Source organism: Echinops telfairi, unplaced genomic scaffold (genome assembly GCF_000313985.2).
Source record: "Echinops telfairi isolate 266 unplaced genomic scaffold, ASM31398v2 ScPeMD7_31;HRSCAF=116, whole genome shotgun sequence".
Classification (NCBI taxonomy): Eukaryota; Metazoa; Chordata; class Mammalia; order Afrosoricida; family Tenrecidae; genus Echinops; species Echinops telfairi.
Window position 1 is genome coordinate 62,138,716 of NW_022103928.1, and position 23,283 is coordinate 62,161,998.

At 50.1% G+C, this 23,283-nt stretch overlaps 1 protein-coding gene across 4 annotated transcripts in view; it reads left to right on the top strand.

Moving 5' to 3' along the window:
• ERC2 (ELKS/RAB6-interacting/CAST family member 2) overlaps positions 1–23,283 on the top strand; it is a 987,816-nt gene that overhangs the window by 132,455 nt on the left and 832,078 nt on the right. The gene's annotated exons all lie outside the window — the stretch shown is intronic.

The window sequence follows — 23,283 nt, forward strand, 5'->3', positions numbered from 1 at the left end:
GCTCACCTTCTCTCAGTTTCCTGTAGGACACACTCACCTGCTCACAGCTCCATGTAGGACACCGCTCACCTGCTAACAGCTCCGTGTAGGACATGCTCACCTGCTCACAGCTTTGTGTAGGACACTCTCACCTGCTCACAGCTCCGTGTAGGACACGCTCACCTGCTCACAGCTCCGTGTAGGACACAGCTCACCTGCTCACAGCTCTGTGTAGGACCCCCTCACAGCTCTGTGTAGGACAGGCTCACCTGCTCACAGCTCTGTGTAGGACACACTCACCCGCTCACAGCTCCATGTAGGACACGCTCACCTGCTCACAGCTCTGTGTAAGACACTGCTCACCTGCTCACAGCTTCTTGTAGGACACTGCTCACCTGCTCACAGCTTCTTTTGTGACACCGCTCACCTGCTCACAGCTCCGTGTAGGACACCGCTCACCTGCTCACAGCTCCGTGTAGGACACTGCTCACCTGCTAACAGCTCCGTGTAGGACACCGCTCACCTTCTCTCAGTTTCCTGTAGGACACGCTCACCTGCTCACAGCTCTGTGTAGGACACTGCTCACCTGCTCACAGCTCTGTGTAGGACACTGCTCACCTGCTCACAGCTTCTTTTGTGACACTGCTCACCTGCTCACAGCTTCTTTTGTGACATCGCTCACCTTCTCTCAGTTTCCTGTGTGACACCGCTCACCCAGTGAGCATCTTCCTGAGCTCACCCCTACTTCTCCTGAGGAAGCTCCTTAGTTGTTCTTGACTCACTCTCCCCCAGTTTCCTCCTTGCCTTGGGATGCGCCCACTTCTTCTGTGTAGTCAAGAAGAAGAACCAGATGACGGTCCCTTTGTTCCGCTTGCCCTGATCCCTTCCATCTGGAGGGAGACCATCGTCCAGTGCCTGGCAGTTTGACTGAGGACTTCCAGCCGTTCAGTGTGGACACAGGGTCATTATCTTTCCGTGCTCCAACTGGGCGACGTGGGAGTTGGGAGTGAGCGGGAATGGGTCACAAATGGAGTTAGGCAGTGGCCTGTGTGCGCTGCCTAGACTGGCCTCCCAGGCGCTGTGGAGCTTCGGTGGGAAATAACTGGGTCCCTTCACCTTGTGGAGTCCAGCCATGCGAGTCCGCAGACTCAGTTTGATGGGCCCGGAGGGTTCTTGTAGAAAGCCAGACTGCAGGAGGAGACCCTGGGTCCCTGTGAACAGGACTCTTCGCGAGTGAGGAGAGTGCACAGAGGGGAGCCAGCAGAGCCGCCAGCCCCAGCCCGCAGCTTCGGCTTCCAGGGAGGGGAGGGCGCTGCTGTGAAGAAAGGGATGTGAGTCACCAGAGTCTCCTTGAAGCAATCCCTGCTGAAATCGCTGTACATTGACATGGCCTGGCATGCTTCAAAAATTCATGGAAAAACAGATATGGGTAAAAGATATGGGTTTTCCCCCACAGACATTTTGGGAAGCTCTCTTGTAATGTTTCCAACTCCCCAAAGACAAAGATCGAATTTATGCAGGCACTGAGAATGAAAGGCAATAATGCTGGACATTTAGAAAAGCAACGGCAGTTGACTTACGTCAGGACTAACCCAAGAAGGAGATGCTGGCGCAGTGCCCTGTCGTGAAGCAGGGATGACGGGTAGTGAGTGTGCAAGCCACTCACCAGAGGACAGGGGTGGACTGCTCCGCTGTGCCCAGAGGGCTTGCTGCTGGGGACACAAGCCCCCATGGAGCCAGAACACACCACGCAGGTCCTAGAGCAGGGGTTTCCTTAGTGAGGAAGAAGTGGACACTTCGTCTGTAGAATTTGGGGGATGCTCCCCAGTAGAGGTGACATCTGAACCTGGGTGTTTCAGCGTGCGCTGGTTCGAGACCAGCTTTGTCACAGTGAAGGCTGGACCTCTCGCTGCAGCCGGGCCTGCCTGGTCACGTTTAGGAACGTAGGAGATGGGTGGCAGAGATGGGGCCATTTGCTGGACATTCACCGCTCGCTTTGGGTGTTCAAGACCTTGTTTGAGATATTTTGCGAATTATGTGCCTAGGATTCCTTTGGGGGGCAAATGGCTAGCTCCGCAGCCTGCCTGGTCAGCACAGAGGCACACAGCAGCGGCACGCCGCTCATGGTTCTACTTCGGAAAGGCCGGTGCCCAGGGAGCACAGTTCTACTCTGACGACGGGGTTGCCACATGTCGGAACCAGCTGGATGGCAGCTAGGGTTTACAATCAGCCTGAAACTCGGTGGTCTACAGCAACCGTTGTTTCATTCGCTGGTGATTCTGAGCGTCACTTGTTTTGTTGACTTTGTCGAGGGTCATTCGTTGTTCGGTTTAAGATGGCTGAGGGTTGTTGCTAGCTTTGGGCTGGACCTCTTGTCTCCTGTTCGCCCATCTTCTAAGAAGGTAGCTTACGTTTCTTCAGAGCATGGTCCTGTGTTCCAAGAAGGCAGAAGTGTTTGTTCTTAAATATGGTTTTCCCTCTCCCTTTTCAGTAACCAGCTCAATGCTCAAGGAAGACTTCAGACATCCCTCTTCCCTGTGACTCCAGCTGATTTGACCTCTCCAGACTCCCAGCTTCATCTCTTAAAACGAGGGTGGCCACAGGGCTTTGCCCCAGAATCCCCTCCATGTGCAGCAGCCTGGAAACCCTTGCAGGCCGTAGGCTTGGACAATGATAGGGCCCGTTATTTGTGCCCCTTCTCTCAGGAGTCACTTTATAAAAATATATTATTTGATATACGCTGTCCATTTGTCCCACTGTTTCAGGAGGAGGGTAAATCTGTTTCTATGTTTTGGCTGGAATCGGAAGTCTAAAAATAGAGGAAGTAGAAGCAGCAGGGCCTCCTTCAGTCGAGCCCTGGACCCTGCACACATCGCCTCTGTGCTTGCTGTGTGAGTCAGGACAAGCCCAAGGCTGCCTGGATTCCGGGACGGAGAGAGAGACTGGATTCCTGGTGGCGCAGTGGGTTACATCTTATGCTGCTACCCACAAGGTCAGCAGTTTGATATCACTGGCTGCTCCAAGGAAGAAAGACGAGGCTTCCTACTTCCGGAAGAGTTTGTCTTGGAGACTTCTCAGGGGAGAATTGTCTTACAGGGTTACGGTGAGTCGGGATTGAGTGCACAGAGTCTTGATGGGAGTGGCAATGCCACCTTGCAAAGAAGTATGTGGAAGAATAACTCGTCACTGTTGCCAACACTCTGCCCCACCATGTTTGGGCCCGTCCAAAGCCTAGCACTAAGACAGCGCCATGAAGTTGATTCAAACGCACCATGACACTGTAGGGTATTGTAGACCTGCCCCTTGGGGTCTCATCTTTCTCCTGCGTGTTCTCATTGCCGACTTGGCATGACACACTCTACCACCCAGGCTGGGTTGGGCAGGTAGCACCATTGTAATATGACAGCTATCACTTGATACCTGCCTGCCCCGAGCCAGGCCTGCAGAAGCACTGTGCACATAGCTCGTTGAGTCCCCATGACCCCGAAGTCTGTTTGCCAGCTCATTTGACATATGACGGGCCTCTTACCAGGTGAGTGCTTCAGGGTACACCCTGAATGACGGAGACCAGAGAAGAATGGTTGCATTTGAAGCGGGGTGCTGGCGAAGAAGAGTGAAAGAACCAAGCCCTGCCAAAAGGACAACCTGGCCTGTCTTGGAAGAAGTAAGGCCAGAGCGCTCCTTAGAGGCAAGGACAGCAAGACTTTGTCTTACCTGCTTTGGACCTGTTGCCAGGAGAGACCAGTCCCTGGAGAAGGACATCATGCTTGGGCAAGTGAAGGGGCCGTGGACAAGAGGAAGGGCCTGCACGAGACGATTAACTCAATTGCTGGGACAATGGGCTCAGGCTTAGAAACATTCTGTGGGTGGTGCAGGACCGGGCAGTGTGTCCTTCTGTGTCTGGGGTCGTGGTGGGTCTGAGCCGGCGCCATGGCACCTTACAACCACAGCATCTCAACTGTTCTTCCACGGCTACTGGGCCGCTTCTCAGAAGATCCCATCATGCAGTTGGCCTCGCTCTGTTAGGTCGCCCCGTGGGAGAATTCTGGCCCCACTCGGTTGACCTACGCCTAAATAGCAGGGCCACGGCGCTCTGAGCTCCTTGAGCAAACATTAGGGACCTGAAACAATGCAGAGATATCATTTTCTTTTTCTTTAATTTGCTTCTCAATGCAACCCATATCTCAACTCAAAAGCGCACTGCTGTGAGTCCCTCTGACTCGGAGAATACTGGCTGCTCAGGATGGGTTTGTGTTGTCCATCTGTCCTGCCTTTTCTCTCCGGAGAGCCTCCTCTTCACCATCCTCACTTTCTTTGTTCACCTTTCCCACAGAATTGAAACTATTTTCTCCCTCTCCCTCCCCCTTTTTGTTCGTTTGCTATTGTCCTTACAATTTGGACACATTCAAATTTCAGTCTTAAGTTAGCACATTCTTTTCTCAGAAAAACAAAAACAAACATCCCCCAAATAAAGTGTAAGGGACTTGGAACATTTTACCACCAGGAACCTGATGTCTGATCTGTGTGTTCTCTTTTGAACACCCTTTGGGGACGGGGGAAGCCCTGTTGGCTCAGTGGCTCATGCAGTGGCTCCGCTCCTAAGCGAAAGGTCACCAGCTCGTCCTCACCAGCTGGCCCGTGGGAGAAGGCTGTGGCAGTGGCTTCTTTAGAGACAACAGTCCCGGCCCCGGTGATGCAGTTCCACTCCGCCTTGTAGGGCTGGCATCAGTTTAATGGCAGCGGGCTTGGGAACATGGTTGGCTTGTGCTTGCCTGGCCTCTTTGAAATTAGCCATCCCATGTGATGCCACACGTGGGAGCAGAAAGCCTAAGGGGTCTGCGTGATTCACCCTGTGAATGGTGCTGACGGTTGAGCTTTGAGATTGCGCTTGTAATTGGCTTGGTTGCTCCAGTGGGAACCCGGAACAACATTAAGACTAATGAGCAATCAACACGTGTTGTTTCAAGTCATAGCAATTTGGGGCTTGTTAGTTACCACAGCCTAAGATGGTCACCCTGACTAATAACACTACTGACTCCCCCCTCCCCAATTAATCAGTAGTCATCATCATCATTATTGTGGTATGGCATCAATGCTTACTCAGAATGACAACATCTGCTATGTTTATTGTATTTATTATTCTGTTGATGCTGTGAAAGGTGAGGACCCTTCAGAAGGAGACTTTGTTGTTCTGTGGGCTAGTTTGGGCGGTCATCGGCACAGTCAGTGATTCAAGGCCACGGGCTACGCAGAGGGGGCCGTCTGCTCTCAGACAGATTTACAGTCTGGGGGACTCTAGGTTTCCAAGGAACCCTTTTTCTTCAACATCAGTAGGAATTGACTATTCGGCGCTATGACATTGATATTTCTCCTGTCTCTTTATCTTTATTCTTTCTCTTGAAGTTTCTGCGAGTCAGTGGTCCCTAGTGGGGATAAAACATGATTTGAAGCCTTTGTTAGTTTCCATGGTGTAAATACTCGCACTGTGCCTGATTGTGAATGACCAACATGTTGGCGATTGGCTCTAAGCATTTCTGAAAATGTGACCTTTCACGCTTATACACCAGTGCCGGCACAGCGCTGTTTCTGGTGGATTTCCTTGGTACTGACACAGTGGCTCAGCGCTCTGCAGCTAACCACGAGGTTGGCGGTTCCCCCCTCCCACTGCCCACCCATCCCCTCTACCCTCGCTCTGCAGGGAAAGACCCGGTGCCTTGTTTCTGCAGAGGCTGGGCCCAGGGCCACCCGGGAGGGCAGCTGTCTCTGTCACTTACGGTCACTGTGCGTTTGGGTAGGATTGATGGCACCAATACATGTTTGTGGTAAGCGCTGTGTTTGCCTGGAAATATCTCTATTTTACCCTTATTTATACATGGCAGACTCACTCAGGGTAAGAGTTATTTGCTCCTCTTATCTTCAGGCTATTGTTGAAATAACATTGAACTCTCTGGGTGAGGCAACAGAGGAAGTGCATGGCTACCAACTGAGGGGCTGGCAGTTCCCCAGTTTCGCTTGGGGAACGTTTTCATTTTCTTTTTTTTTTTTTTTCTATTTTAAGGACCTTTAGACACTGTGAACTGAGCCCCAAACTCATAGGAGGATGGAATCCATGTAACAGCATTCTCATTGCCCTGAGCTCAGAGTTTAGACACGTCTTTTTCGGCTGGTTTCTACGCTGGTGTTGGCTCAGTGTGTGCAAGGGCCTCAGCTCTAACGCGCCCAGAGCCTGCCTCCAGTGCTGCTTCCCAGGCTTCACCTCAAGCTCCCCACGCCTCAATTCTCAACCTTGGCAGGCAAAGACCCCTCCTTTTTCCCAAATCTGATTTTTAAATTTTGCCTTCGCTTTTGGTTACCTCTTACTCGGATGCTCATCTGTGTACAGTAAGATGCACACGTGATCGTTTCTCCAGCTTTCCCGGAGTTTGTCGTTAGCATCATGCCAGAAACAGAAGTGCAGCAACGCTCTGGGGCCCCATCAGCCTCGTCCCTTGGATCATTTCCATACCTCCCTCTCTGGTTTCTATGCCTCCAGGTCTCAGTACCTCTTTAGGCTTTCCTCTTGTTCTGAAATCGCCTTTTCTTGTTAAAAAAATATCCTGCTTAAAATGAAGAAACCCAAACACTTCTTACAGACCCTAATGCATGTTTGTGACGGCTCTGGGGAAGGACACGCTTGCCCTGTGAAAGCATCCTCTCAATGCCTGGTTTCCTTCAGAGCTTTGTTCAAATGTCATGCCAAACGGAGGTCTGTCTTCCCTGGCAACTCCATAGAACAGCAACCCCCCTATCCATTCACCCTCCACCCTTTTCTGATGATCATTGTGGCAGTTACATCATCTCCTGGCAACTGTGCAGAGGGGTGGAGTCTAGCCTGTCAGTCAGGCCATAGCCAATGAGGCCTCTGTGTGGGTGTGGCCTTTTCCTGAGGATTCTGTGAATTCCTATCTTCCTCCCTGGAGGAGGGACACACACTCTCCCTTTGAGACATTCCTGTTGACAAGCCACATGGAGCTATGCTAATAGAGCCAGAGCCTTGCAGCTGGAGGAGCCACGTGCCAGCGCTGAGATGCTTCCACCACCACTAGATCCACAAGACTTTGCACCCACTGGCCTGTGGTCTTCCTGCATTCGGCATCATTGCATGTGTTGTGTGAGTCTGAAGAGGAATGTATAGACTGGTATCAAACATATGGGTTAATATTGGACTTATGGACTTGATCTGGACTGGGCTGGGATGTTTTCTTCATATACAATTACTCTTTGATGTAAAGTTCTTTCCTCTACACATGTGAGTCTCCCTGGATTTGTTTCTCTGGTCTCCCTGGACTAACACAATCATGTTTTATCGATCTGTGCAGCATTTACTATTGCCCAACATGTTGCATTAGTATTTGTTTACCGACCGCCTCCCGTGATTGTTCCATAAGAAGCCTGGTGGCTTGGTGGGTCAGCCATTGGGCTGATCATCTCTGGGTTGGCAGTTCAAACCCATCAGCCTCTCTGTGGGAGAAGAAAAGAGTTTCTCTTAAAGATGTGCAGTCTTGGAAACTGTAGACAGAGTGGCTAAGAGTCAGAACGGAAGTGGTGGCAGTCGGTTGACTGTTCCACGGTCATCCCCTTGTCTCTTGGTCCATTGTTCTGTGCACATGGCTTGCTGGTTTACCACTGCTGTGACTGCCACATAGCACATGCTGCATTCATATCTTTGTATTAATGAATGGAATACCAGTACAAAGGAACTTTTGCCCTTATAATCTGCTAGTTTTATTTTCCAGTTTATCATTGTGTTAGTCCGGGTAGACTAGAGAAACAAATTCATAGACACTCATACGTGTATAAGAAAGAGCTTTCTATAAATGAACAACTAAACATCCTAGCCCAGTCCAGATCAAGTCTGTAAGTCCGATACTAGCCCATATGTCCCATACCAGGCTATACGTTCCTCTTCAGCCTCACGACACACATGCAATGATGCCGAATGCAGGAAGATCACAGGCCAGTGGGTGGAAAGTCTTATGCATCCAGTGGCAGGAGAAGCATCTCAGCACTGGCACAGGTCTCCCTGTGGCTCCTCCAGCTCCAGGGCTCAGGCTCCATCAGTGCAGTTCCATGTGGTTTGTCAGCAGGAAGACAAAGCAGACAGAGTGTGTCTGGCCTCCAGGGAGCTTTTTATCCCCTTAGTGCCTGCAAATGAGGTCATCAAGCTGCAACCTGAGTGACAGGCTAGACCCCACCCCTTCCTCAAGTTGATAGGAGATGTTGTAACTGCTACAATCATGTAAACTAAAATGAAGACCCTTTGAACGTTACAGAACCACAGACCTCTGAGCATAACCTCGTCAGCCCAGTTAGCAGTGGGCGGTACTAAACACTCCGTTGACAACGCTTCCTGCTCTATTGCCGGTGTTGCATTTTGGACCCATTAATGGTGAGCAATCAAACTCCCTGCTCTTTTCCTGTCTTATATGCTAGGCTCAAACAAAGAAACAACAAGCAGACACGGGCTTCTCCCCATGTCCTTTGCCCAACCTGGAAGACTTTATCTCTACAGAAATTCCTCTTTGTTTTAGGTTCTGATCAAAATTCACTTCGATAGGCCTGGGCCCGCCCTTGTGCCCACCCAGAGTAAGGCTTTCCGTCTCTGTGTTCCGTCAGCACTTTTTCCAGGCTCCCTTGTACTGCTGTGACCGTTAGTCTCCACATTTGTTGGTTCCCTTGACGAGCATCTCCAGGGCGAGGAGAACCCCTTAGGCTCGCCCTTTGTCTTTCTCTCCAGATACCTCCGTGGAGATGGCACTCTGTTGCCGCGGCATAAGTTGCAACTGGAAGCAACCCTACATCACAGAGTAGAACTGTCCCCTAGGGGTTCTGAGGCCGTAAATCCTTACGATCTTTCTGAAAGGAGACTGCCTCATTTGTCTCTGGTGCAGTAGCTGGTGGGTTTGAACAGCTGACCTTTCAGCTAGCAACTGAGTGCCTAACCACTGCTCCACCAGGATGGCACATCCTTGTGTGCTGAGCACACTGAGCGAATACTGAGGCAGAGTGAGCCGAGAGGCTGTAGCAGAAATGAATGACAGCATGCGCTCTCCAAGATGCCGAGTGTCTCAAAGTAAAGAAGGATTCTTCACAGAGTGATCATCAGTAGCTATCTGGAGAGACTGAGTCACCTCCTAATTGTTTTTATCTTAAAAAAAATATCTTTTGCAGTGTTCATTGGAGAAGTTGCTAACTGGTTTTTACCAGTGTAATAAGCCATTCCCCCTTTTAATACTAATTATAACATGAACACACTAACATTTATTGAGTTCATGTATTGTGCTATGCATTGATTGTATTGGTGCATGTGTGCAAGCGTGCATATGTGTGTGTGTGTGTATAAAACTTGCTAGAGATGAAACAGTATGTGCTGGAACCAGGTTTTGCTTGATGCCAGGCTCAGGTTCTTAACTGGCCTCCCCATTGGAACTCAGCCATCCTCAGCATAACTGTGTTTTCTCTCTCTCTCTCTCTCTCTTTATATATATATCTATATATATTTATATATATAGATATATATATAGATATATACAGAAATACCTAGCTATTGCTATATCTATGCATAGATCTCTATCTATACCTATATCCATATATAACACATGCACACATATGTTATATATGTGTGGATATATATCTTTTAGAAAAGGATTTAAAAACTGCTTGAAGGGATAGACAAGGAGTGTCTTCCCAAACACTGTAAACTGTAAACCCACCCTCTGTTCATTATTTCCTTCCTTCTAAAACCATAGACTTTGCGATTTTCGCTCTCTCGGTCTTACTTCCCTTTGGGCTTTAAACCGGAAGAGAGCACGAGAGAAGCACAAACCTCGCGGTCACAGAATTGGTTCCGACGCACAGCGGCCCGCAGGCGATCGCTGTTCGGTGCTGTGGAGTTGCGACCGTCCGGTCCCACACCAGCCTCATGCTGTTCTGAGTCGGAGCCCACTGCGGCCGCCACTGCGTCCTCATCTCTCCTAGGCCCCTCCTCCCTGTGGCCGGGCACTGGTCTCTGCCGACACATGGTGCGAAGTCTCGCCGGCCGGCCTCTCGTCCAAGGAGCTTTCTGGCTGTCTTTCTTCCAAGATGGACTTGCGTGTCTCCTGGTGCCCACGGTGATTTCCACGTCCTTCACCAGCACCGCCGTTCCAATACATCCTCTATTCTTTCGTCTTCCCTGGCCAAGGCCCATCCTTCCCTGCGGGGACTTTGCTGTGCCCTGTGTGAAAACAGAACCGGTTTCCCATCATCCCGTTGATGCCGACTCAGCGACCCTGTAGGACAGAGGAGAGCTTCCCCTGTGAGTTTCTCAGATTTTACCTTCTGTGGGAGTAGAAATCCCCATCTTTCTCCCTGGGAGCAGCTGGTGGTTTTGAACTGCAGACCTTTCGGACCACAGTCCAATGCGGAACCACTACACCACCAGGGTTCCTTATATAAAGACAGCAAAAACAAGCCGACAAATAAGCGAGCCGTCCAACCAACCAACACCACCAATGAAACCCGCTCATCTCCCATCTCGCGGCCCGTGTTGCTGTTCATTTTGCACAGCCCACTCTTCCTAGTCCCCAGTGAAGGGCTTGAAGGGCAGTTTAATAGGGCGCAGCCATGCGGGTGTGAGAGGGCCGCAGGCCTGCCTGTCCCTTGAGGAGCACCAAAGGAGGCTGACATTGATGAAATTCCAGAGCCAGAGTTCATCTTATTTGGAAAGGGGCCAGCCGGACCTGGCGTTAGTGCGGCCTTATGTTAGGGCTTGCTTCCATTTAAATTCTTCTCCCACTCAATCATGCTTTTGTTCCAGGCACTGGCTGGGTCTGCACGCTTCCATATTTTCTTTATATCCCGGTTGGACTTGATAGGTGGACTCAGCTCCAGACTCAAATGTGAAAGTGCCCCTGCCCCCCTCCCCTTTCCCCTGACCTGCTTAAAGGTCTCAAGTGAATTGTAAAGTAAAATAAATATCCAGGGATGTAGAAAAGCATTTTTTGAGTTCTCGTTGAAAAAGGAGAAAATTTGATTCTCTTTCACTGGTTGAAAGATAGGAGAAGGCGCGTAAAATATGAAATGTATCTGTTGGCTAGCGAGTGAGTGCTTGGATTCCCAAGTCTTTGTTAAGGGAAACCTTCGTTATTAAAAATGTGTGCAAAGCCATCCAGATGAAATAAAGGGTGGCCTCTGATGGACCGTCTTCAGGATTGGAAAGGGGAGGGGGTGTCTCTGCTTTCTTGGAGCTCTGACGTGGGATCTGCCAAGGAACCAGTCCCTGCTCTGGAGTGTGGCTTTGGCTCAGCCAATCAGAGCACACGGTCCCTGACTTAGCCTCGTCCTTTGCTGGTTTCCAAGTCCCCGTCCCACCCTCCCTGCCACCCCAATTTGACATTTATCCCACTTAATTCAGGGTGAAGGGAGGGAAGATTCCTCTAAGCCGCCTTCCAAGTTCTTAAGCGTCCCGCTGGAAGGCTGCTGCACCCCGAGGCACCCCCGAAGGTGTTCTTTCTGAAGTCGTTTCAGAGGGAAGAGTGGGTTCACCCAGGTGGGAAGTGCTCATTTCCCACGCTTGCAGCCTTGTGGGTGCGGGGCATGCAGTGTGCACCGCAGCCCGCGTGGTGAGAGGAGCGTCTGGGCCCCAGATGTTGGACCCCAGCATGGAAACCTGGCTCAGGGGGGGCGGCTGTTGCGCATGCCCAGATGCCAATGATGTGGGAACGGGGTCCTTTGGCAGTTCAGTGACTGATTTAGGTAGAGGGCGGGGAGGAAAGATCAGGATGGAGCCCTGGACAGGGAGCTGGGTGCCCGGGTTTATCACAAGGGGTGCTGACACCTCTCATCTGACACTGGGCAAGGAGTGGCCAACCTCCTTGGCCCTCTTGTACCCTCCTGTGAAGAGAAGCTGAGGAGAGTGTCCCGGGCCTTTCCATCAGGGTGTTCCGCAGTCCCACTAACCGCAGGGTGTCTGAAATGCAGGCCACCAGGGAGGGCAACCTCGACTGCTCCTTCAGGGAAGTTTACTGATGACGGGAAACGCTAGCACTTGACGTGCCAGGCTAAGCCGTTCTTCTAGGCTGAAGGTCTGTTTGCGCAAACAACCCAGCCAAACGGAATTTCACGGTGTGCGTGCATGTGTGTGCGTGCATGTGTGTGCGTGCATGCGTGTGTGAGAGACTGCTCCAGCTTCAGGCCTTTCCCTTGTGCCCTGGGAAGAGTCACCATCCATCCAGTGTGGGGTTTGAATGGTGAGAGCGGAATGGAGTGGGATTTGCTGGGTATCTGACACGAGCAGTGTCTGTAATCCCCGTCATGGCTTCGTGGGATGTTTGTGCAGCTCGGCAGCCGCTCTGCAGGGCAGTAGACAGGGAGGTCGAGAGAAGCGTCCCCTGCCAGCGTCCTCCAGCTGTCCCCTCCAGCAGCATGGCACCATCCAGAGAGTGACTGGTGGGGACTTGACCCAAGGCTCTGTGTCACTAAAGACCCCATGAAACAAAGACCTTCGTGCGATCCAGTCGAATCCAATGCTGTGCAACGGAGACCTGTGCTCCGCAGGCTTCTCGGTGGCTGTAAGCGCAAAGGCAGTAGAAACCCAGGCCTTTCTTCCATGCACTGCTAGGTGGGTTTAAACCACCAACCGCTAACCTCGGTAGCCAAGAGAGAAACGTCTGGGTCTCCAGGAAACCTCACCATGCTCACTGCCACCAGGTCAATTCAGACTCGCAGCAATCCTACAGGACAGAGTAGAACTGCCCCGGAAGGTTTCCGGGGCTGTACACCTTTACAGGAGCAGAAAACCTCACCCTTCTCCCGAGGAGCTGCTAGTGGTTTCGAACTGCCGACCTCAGGGTTAGCAGGCAACCCTTACCTATGGTGCCACCCAGGATTCATGAGCTAACCCTGGGACAATTATGTTATTCAGATTTCCTGCTTTTTAGTGTGATTCTGACAGCAGTTATAGCAGAATGAATCCTCTTGGGTCCCTGCCTGCCTTTGAATCAAGCTTCTTCTTGTGTTGTTCTTGATAAGTGGGGCTGGGTGCCACCGCTGACCAATCCACAGGGAGGCCTGGCTGGACTGAGGACGGGGTGTCCTGGATCCTGGTTCTATGTCATTTGGAGCTGGCACTGTTGGCCCGAGGCCACAGCTTCCTCGGGAGGTTGCTACTGTGTTTGTTTGCTTCTCTTGGATCTTGTCTCTCCAGTGTTGCTCGGATTCTGGGTATTTCCCGGCCCTCCGCCCTGTCACGCCCTTCTTTGGCTTAAGACAGGCCAAGGCAGTGTCTGGGGCTTGCAACCCAAGGACCGTTAACTAGCCTGGTGGCGGTGAACACATGGTGGGTGTGGTGGGTGTGAGGTGCTGCCACCGGGCCAGGTGATCTCATGGCTGTAGGGCAGAGAGGACAGTACTTGCCCCCCAGGGTTTCCTACTTTGTCATCTTGATGGGATCAGATAGTGGGGCCCTTTCTTCCACGGAACTGCTGGGTCAGCCGGAAGCACTCACCTTTCAGTGAGTTGCCAGGTACACGTACCTGCTATACCACCTGCGCTCTGCACACAAGGGAGGCTTCCACACAGAATTATTCTTGGAAAAATATCTTCATAATCCCCCCCGTAATAATGGAGAGATGGTCATATTTGACAACATTACCGACATAATCCATAAACAAAAGCTTCGCACTTTTTAAGTATGGAGCACAGAAATTTTAGAAAATGTAGTTTCTTCATTTGTAAGAGTTTCATACATTTCACTGTTGAGTCACCTTCTCAAGAGTCAGGCAGCCATCACTGCGGTCAGTCCCAGGACCTTCTCCCGGCACTCCGTGGCAGCTCTCCACCCCACCTCCCCTGCCGTGTCCCTTCATGCCATTGAACCAGTCGGTGTTTCTATAGGTTCACCGATCCTGGGGCTTCTACCCAGAAAATGCAGAGTTGTGCACCCACCCCCTAATTTTAGAACATTCTGTTCACCCCCCAGAGAATCCCTGGACCGTTCTATAATCACCTTTCTCCTTCCCCTCAAAAACGATCCTTTTGTTACCTGCCTTTCTCATGTGTGTCTGTTTGTAGTGCATGCTCATGGTACCTTGGCCACTTTCCTCTGATGGAGTACGGCCCGGTCATTCATCTTTATTCCTCTTTCTGTAACACATGTATTTTAAAAATGCAACACGAGAGACCATAGGTACTGTATAAATGGGGAGGTAGGTACCGTCCTTTCAAGGGCTCTGGTGGTGGTGTGGATAGGCGTTGGGCTGCGATCCACATGGTCAGCAGTTCGAAACCACCAGCGGCTCCACTGGAGAAAGATTGGGCTTTCTGCTCCTGTAACGTTGCAGTCCTGGGCACCCACAGGGGTGGCCGAGGCAGCAGTGGCTCCTGAGTGAGTGATGTTACTTTCACTTCAGAGAATGAGATGGCACCGTGGGCGGGCGTGGACACAAGTTCGTTAACACAATGGAAAGCCCTACTGTGTGGGCAGGGTGAGGCCGTGCAAGAGGCCTTGTGGTCCCACTTCCACCCCAGCCATGTGCGTTGGTGTCACGTTGCCCCTCACGCACTCCCCGTGTACAATTCCCCTGGGAGCACAGGTCTTCCTGCAGAGGGAAGGGAAGAAAGTCGGACGTGACCCTCACCGCTCACGTTTTAGATGCCCGACTCACGCTGTACTCCAGATGTTATTGGTCACACAAACCGCTTTTCAGACTCCTTCCTCTGCACCGCGGTGCCGGCTCCGTCAGGTTGGCCTTCAGTCTCGTCTCCAAGCGAGAGTAAGGCCAGAGCAGCTGTTCCCAAGTCCAGCTCGGTGCTCTTCCACCTGCACTTGTGCCCCCAGATGGCCTCGAGATTTGATTCAAGTCCAGACTCCGAGTCTGCAGGTCTGAGTGGGGCCTGCGATGCTGACTCTGCAGAAAACTCCCACGGAGCCCCTGCAGGCAACGGTCAGTCTTCACCTGCTGCCTGCAAGGCACCAAGCGGTTCCATCCCACCCAGGTGCTCTCTGGGAGGCACACCTGACCGTCTGCTCCCAGGAAGGTTGCAAACAAGAGAACCCCCTGGGCAGTTCTGCTCCGTCACATGGGGTCTCATGGGAGTCCGAATGGGTCCTAGGCTGGGGTGGGGGACCCTTTTTTCTGGCCAGGACAGTTGGATATTTATAGCATCATTCCTGGGCCATACAAAATGATCAACTTCATTCAAGATGAGCCTGCGGTCTTTGGTCAAACATGTAATTAGCTCACCCTTAAGGAGGGGGCCGGGGCTGCATCTCTTTCGTGATGTGAGCTACTGTTGGTGATTTTGGGGGGTGGGGGTGGGGGCTTCTATACCTCTAAAGTTCTGACATTCCCCACCCCTGCACGTGGGCATGCAGCAAGCATCCAGGTGATGCTGATATTGGCACCCATCCAAGGACCCGCCTGTGGGCAGCATGGGGGTCCGAGTCAGCCTTTCTAGGGAGGGAGGGAGGGTTTAAGAAGCAGAGAGCACATGGACATCATTAGGAAAGCCCTCTTTTCATGGATATGCTGAGAAGGAAGCTGTAAATTTGGCCAAGCCATGTAGCTAGAAGTGGAAAGACTAGTCTCTCTATCCCTGTGATAAACTCTTCAGGATGATGATAGTAGTTTAGTAAAATCTCTTACCTGTTTGAAAAATACACGTGTAGTGCCTTACTTAAGAAGTATTCAAGTTACTGTGACCTACATCTATGACCTTTTAAAAAACCATCTCCTCAGCAGCGTGGACCACGTGCAAGGCCGTGGAGTCTACTTTTCCAGTGGTGTCACCCTCACACGTTCACGCACCGATACCCGGAGATTGGGGTCTAGAGACCCTGACAACACCACAGAGAGTTTTCACTGAATGTTGGGGCCAGCTTCCGAGGGAGCAATGGGAACAAATCCCCGTTGTCAACCAGGGGCCACCCACACTTAGGTGGTAACAGATTTTGTTAAAGGACACGTGGGAGGGGTTGAAAAGGAGGGGCCCGGGGAAGACATGGCAATAACGATGTTAAAATGTCATTCACACAGAGGATGTGGGAAGTCATGAAAGGAAAGGGCTCCCGGGAAGAGTTGTGCGTAGCGCCGCTTGCAGCCACTACTTCTCGGATGGCATGTTCTGCGTTGTCTGTCCATGTGCATTGAGGATGCCCCTTCTCGTAGCCTGGGCTCTGTGGACTGTGTCCGTTGGTGAGGCGTCCACAGTCGGGGTCCCAGGGCCCTTCGTTGCTTCTGGGTTACTGGCTGCTGGCAGGGACTGCAGAGCCCCAAGCTGCAAAGCAGAAGCGGCGTTCTCAACGATCCGCTGTGGAGTTATTTATAGACCAGTTAATGGGAAATCAATTGTATTCGTTTTGAATTGGTCTCAAAACAGTTGTTTTCCATTTTCCCTTATTTCAAGAAATACCAAAGTGCTTAGTCTTTTCCTTTCCCACTGCTGCATTTATTTGATGATCAACAATTTATAGTCCCCCGTGCCCATTTTTTCCCCCCGGCTCAAAATGGAGGAGGGGGGGAAGAAGGTTAAACCCTAGCTTCTAGTACTCTCCCCTGCTCCTTCAACATGGACATGTGAGCAGCTTTATTGACCCAGGATGTGCCCACCCCGAGCTTTGTGCTTTGTGAGCGCCTGTGCGCTCACTGGCCCTCGGTGCGATCCCTGGGCAGCATGCTGCCTCTTCCTGTCGACGGATGCCTGGGACGCTCCAGCTCCGTCCAGGGCAGCAAAGATCAAGCCAGCATCCCAAACCCAGGCCCGTCTGACTCAGCAGCTGGACTCTACACTGCTCCTCTTGGAAGCCCAGAGCTGTCAAGCGCTTGTCCCCAGATTAGACCACTAGTGAGTGGCAAAGCTAGAATTAGAATTTAAGTGGAGACTTAACCCCCTGCTCAGTTCAGTGCTCCAGCACTGTGTGCCCCCCTCCTAGCATTGTACTGTAATGAAAACCAGACTGCCTCCAAAGCCATTGCTGGGGCTGGGGGCAGGGGCCTTCCTCACAGGAACTGTTCTTTGCGTTGCCAATCTTGGCAACGCGTCAGTGGTGTTGTCAACGAATGCAGGTTCTCAGCTGTCACTGGAAGCAGGTCTGGGCAACCACACGGGGTCCCCGTGCTTGGGCCCTTTGGAAAAGATTCTCTTTTTTGGTGATTTGGGAACATTCTACTGTAAAAGAGAAAGCTCAGGGTCCTATGTGGACGCACTGGTTAAAACAAAACAACAACGAAAACGCAACCTTTCTCAGCAAGAAAATTCTTGCACAGCCACTGGGGCACGTGTGTCCAGCAGACACATCTGCTGCGTGTCTGTTCACAGGCATGACCCAGGCCGGGGACGGTGCCCACACCGTGTGGAGGGTGACTGGGAAAGGAAAGAGATCGGAGACCTGCCTTACCATCTGATTAGAGACCAGCTGGAAAGTGATAAATAGAGAAACAGAATCAGAGGAGGCGAGCAGGCCAAGTTGTCTTCAGGGAGAGTCTGGTTTTGTTGAAAGAGTTAGGCTCAGCCTTTGTTTGAGAAGCAGCATGGAATTATTATTTTTTTAATGTTTAAGACTTTTGGGGCTAAGCCAATTCATAGTGTTGTAAAGCTCAGAGACGGTTTTCATAGCTCAGAAACCCTAAACTGTTTTTATAGAGCACAACCTTATCATTCTTTTTGTTTCGTTTGTTTTGTTTTTCTCTGCACAGTGTGGAAAAGAGCTTAAGGTCATACGATTCTTCAAGCCTGCCAGGAACTCATATTTTCCACATTTGGGGAGAAGACACAGTAGATTCTGAACAGTTGGCGAGCCCCTACTTGAAGGATTGTGTGTTCTCTGTACCTCATACATACATACATACATACATACATACATAATTATATTTTTATTCTATTTACCTTTTTGTACCTCAGACATTTTGAAATCTGGATTCGATTCTGACTCAAGCAGCTATTGCAGCCTCATTTCCAAATGCCAGCAGAGGCCACTGTGCCGTTCCCTGCCCCTCCTTATATGCTCAAGCCAGGCGGACTTTATTGTCTTTTCTTTCTTCCTGCTTTTAAAAAGATGTCAATCCTGGAGTTCCGTGAACTGTGCAGAATGGAGTTCTGTAGCATTTTTAGAACAGGGGGCACGTCGGAATTGGCTTGCAGGAACCCCTGTTTCAGACACTGGCCTGTACCCAGTAGTGATGTGATCCCTTGGATCCCTTCAGTCACCCCAGTGTCCTCTTGCGAAGTGGACATCGTGCGGAAGCTTGGGAGGGGGATGGCCGGGGGGCGAGCTGGGACGGAGGGATCTCGTGTTCTGGGGGAGAGAACAGGACAGAGTCATTGAGGCTGAGCTCTCCTCTCCCTGAACCAGTGCAGAGATGATTCTCCTCATTCCCTGACCTTTCTGAATCCAGCTCCACTCTTCTGCCACTCACCATCAACGCAGTGCTGCCGATTTTGAACGGTCTTCGGCAGGCCTTTACAGACCTGATGATGATGATCATGATCGGGTTCGGTAATGTCTGCATTCTGTTGGGTCACCTTTATTTGGAACCGGTACGAATGGCTCTTTCAGCTGGTTGGCCTGGTGGCTGTCTTCCGTATTTCTTGGCATGGATGAGTGCTTGTCCCCAGCACTGCATCCGCTTGTTGAAACATTCAATTGGTATTCCGTCGCTTGGAGCCTTGTCTTTCTCGAATGGCTTCACAGTAGCTAGGACTCTTTCCCTTTGATCGCTTCATGACTTAGAGCCCACGAGGCTGGTGTGTACGTTTGGTCTTCTTTGCAGGCATATAGACACTGTAGGGCTTCAAGGTAGATCTTGACGGGCTCTTTGTGGTGATGATATGACACCCTTCCCGGAGGAATTGTCCTCCCCGGTGCCGTCAACCGGATGACTGTCTGCTGCGGCACGGCCAGCCCGCGCCCTTTCAGCTTAGGACATGGGGCTTTGTGCATTCCAGGTTGCTTGTGACACCTTGCAAGTCCCCTTGCTCCATCCTCTGTACCCTCTGCATGCGCACAATGTGTCATGCCGCGCCATCGAGTGAAGGTCCTGGGAAGTCTGCTTCATCGCACCGTGAAGATCGACTCTGCTTTGAGGACACAGTTCTTCCACAGTAGCATGTTGAGTGACCTCCAACCTTGGGAGCTCATCTTCTGGAAGATGTTCCGCTGCTATTGACAAGCGTTTCCGTGGCTAATCCCTCCAAAGTGGGAACCCGTTTCTTCTTTGCAGTGTCTTCTGCATCTGGAAGATCTGCTGAGCCTGAGTGACCTTGCTGGGACTTAAAATACCGGTAGCACAGCTTCCAGCAACATGTAAGCCACCACAGTACAGAAAACTGACAGATGAGTGGCGTCAAGAATAAAGCGGAAAAGTATTTTCAAGGATTCAGATACAGGGGGTAGTAATATATCCTCCCACAAGCCAAGTGCTTAGAATTTGAGCTCTAATACATTCCCTCCTCTGATCATGGACATTATTAAAAATCCTTTGATCACATGTAGGCTGGTGTTTGTTTGCTTGCTGATGTGTATGGAATGGCTCTTTCAAGTGGCCACTTCATTTAGGAGATGTGCTTAGGATCCCAGGTGATATTTTTTTCTGATAGCTAGGCATCGTCTATTAGTTGTTTAATGTTGCTTTAATATAAAACCCACGCTGTAGGGATGGCTTCATGAAGGTAAGTTTGCAGGGAGGCCACACTGTGCTTTAAAGTGGGGTTAACTCTATCCTAGAATGTATTTTGTGTATATCTATTTAACATTAACCACATGTATATTTATTACCCTTTTGAGAAACTGTATATAAGCAAGTTTCATATCGCATTCAATAATTTTAAAGATAATTGCACGATTAATCTAACCAATAGTAACTATTTAAAATATGAATGAGAAAAATATAGAGGAAAATGTTTTGGTTAAAAAATATGAAAAGGTCTTTATAAGAATTAATAAAATTAAGTGGTAGAATAAAACTATTCTGAAAAAGAGTGAGGGTTCAGCACAAAGGAATAATTTTAGTAGCAGGTAGTTTCTACTCTAAAACTAGTAGTTTATAGACTATAAAGCATATAAGTCAAAGGAAAAAATATGAGAATAGACAGCAAGTATATCCTATACCCAAGTTATCAATGACAAGCAACCTTAATTATCTCCATTGTTTTGGCTCCTTAATTTTCTCTTTCCTCTAAACCCATCAGTTGAGTTTTTACTTCAAAGACTGTGTTTTCATTTCTACATATTTTTATTCTCTCTCAAACTTCCTGGTCATTCTTGAATCCCTTCTTTTGAGACGGATTCTTTAATTCCATCTTACATATACTTTTAAATAGCCGTTTAAAAAGATGATTTCAAACATGCTTTATGCTCTGGAGATGACTTTCTTTCAGGGGGTTTCTTATGCCTGGGCATTTGGGTTCTTGCAAGTTTATATTTGCTGAGGCGGAGGTGTTTTTGAATCTTGAGGCTGTTTCTCCACCCCAGCTCCAGGCGCCAGGGGCTGTGAGCCCAACGGGGAGCGCTAACACCTTGGGTGAGCTGGGCCTGATGGGAGAGCCTCACGTTAAGCATTCTGGTTCCACGGCTCGCTCTCTCCTCTTGGACTTTTCTCTTCGCTAGCCCCACTGCTGGGCAGTCAGTTGTGACTCACGACAACCTTGCAGAGCAGAGCAGAGCTGCCCCGTGGGTCCCACGCCTGCGAATCTTGAGGAAAGCGGACGGGCTCCTCGTTTGCCCACGGAGCTGGTGGTTCTAGCTGCTGTCCCTCAGGTGCACAGGGCATCGCTCAACCCACGGTGCCCCCAGGTGCCTTTCCCCTTACTTCCTGCAATTCCAACAGCGCTGTGAAGGCGTACGTACTTTGCTCCAGCTGTGGTTCCATGTGAAAGCACCCTTGGGTGCAGACGGTTTGAGCTCAACAACACCGGTAAAAGCTTGCTGTGCAGACCACCAACAGTGCCGCAGGGACACGGCCTGCCAAGCTGCTTCCGGAAAGATGGCAGCCCATCCCATGGGACTCTCGATGTATACCTCTAGATGGGTGTATATATAGAAACACACACACACACACCAGTGTGAGTATCTCCCTCATGCTCAAAGGTGCCAAAAGAGTAAGCCAGAGTCAGACCCACAGTTCACGTCGATAAGCAAGGCGACGGTCACAATGGAAGTCAGGTGGGTCCAGGAAGAAACCATAGGCAGCTGGCTGGAAATGTCCCATCCCCTTGGGGTTGCCGTGAGCCAGAACGGAGTCAATCAGCGGCTGTGGGCATTTTGGTTCGTGTAGCAGGAGGTACCCTGGGGAGATGCCGCTGACCACAGTACCAGAAACGAGGTTGTTCTGATCTCGTTTGTGTCCGTTGCTCTGGGCTGCATGCTCGACCTTGGAGTAAACTGGACATACGCAGCCGTGCCGCCTCATTCCGTTGACCACGTCTAAAGGACGGACAGGGATTTCCAACGTCTTCTTCTGAGGAATGGCGATGAGCTAGACTTATCCCGGGCAAAGTCCAAAGTAGGGGCCCAAGGGCGGGGAGAAGCAAAGGTTAGAAACAGCATAGGCCGGGTCTCAGAGGTCAACTGGCTTGTGCTCAACGATGGCCCTAAAGCGGGGCCATTGGGACCCACCCACCGGCCCTGCAGAAGAAAGAGCAGCTATCTCCGTGGGCTTTACTTCGACAGGCGGCCCGTGACTTAGGACACGTTCAGACTTTGCTGACTCACACGCACAGCCTTACATGTCTGTGTTGTTATCCATGGTGCTACCAGGACTAGGCACTGCCGTCAATGCTGGGGCACCAGTTTGCTGATGTCACCTTTCCCGGATGTTCACCGCAGAACATCAAAGATCAGATTTATAAAGGTGCTGATAATAAAAAGCAATCAAAACAAACAAACTGAGAGAGGGATTTGACTCACGTGAGAACCCCTTATGGTAAAATCTTTGGACGGAACCCCATCACACACCAGATAAGGCAGGGGCCCCTGTGTTGTCTCATGTAATCTGCACAGCGAACCTGTGGACTGGGCATTGTTTACTGGGCCAGTGCTTAGGCTGAGCTTGCTCCACAGGGGCCTCCATGGCCGATTTGCGGAAGAGGACCGGCAGAGCTTCCTCCTGAGCTACGCCGTGACTCTTCAGGGAGCAGCAGAGGGCAGGGGCCGTTTGCACCAGCCAGGGACTCCTCTGAGTGACTCCTTTTGCAAAGGAGGAAACTGAGGCAGAGAGGGTTTCATTTCCATGGGTAAGTAGGTCTGGTCTCTCTTGCCCTGGGAATCTATACATTGTCTTCTCATTCCAATATACCCCAAGGGGTAGACTCCCATTTCTCTTCAAGATTCAGATCAGGGGTGGCCTCTCTCTTTGGGAGGCTTTCCCACATGCCCTCAGCCAGGCTAGGCCCTGGCTGTCCTTCCAGCCATGACTTCTTTCTGGACCCTCATGACTTCCACTGTGACTGTCGACTCACCTTCGCTTGTCCACGTGGACTGTAAGTCTGACCATTGCTTACTTTTTTGGTACTTATAAGCATGACGGAGAAATGTGTGTGTGTCTCTATGTACACACATGTATAGGCATACATATAACACACATGTATATTTATATATACATATATAGATATATTTAGAGATATATTCACATAGATATACATATAGATAGACACATTGATAGATACATATACACATATAGATACACGTACACATATAGATATACACAGACATATACATATAGACACACATAGATATACACATGCATGCACACATACACACACAATACATAAATGGACTTACAGATATACATATATGTACATACACATAGACATATATATGCATGCAGGGACACATACATACACACATAGCTATGCATATATACTCACATCATATATACATATATACACATATATAGATATGCATGCATACATATAGATATACACATATATACACACATTGATAACATAAATATGCACATATTTGTATACATAGATACACACATATTGATATACATAAGTATACACATATTGATCTATGTAGATACACACATACACTGATATACATACATACACACAAATTGGTATACATAGATACACACATGTTGGTATACATAGATACATATTGATATACATAGATACACAGATTGCTATACATGGATACACACACAGATTGGTATACTTAGACATGATGCATAATTGATTACTTTTCCCACCTCCTGCCTTCTCTCTCACCCTGCCTTCTCTCTCACCCTGCCTTCTCTCTCACCCTGCCTTCTCTCTCACCCTGCCTTCTCTCTCACCCTGCCTTCT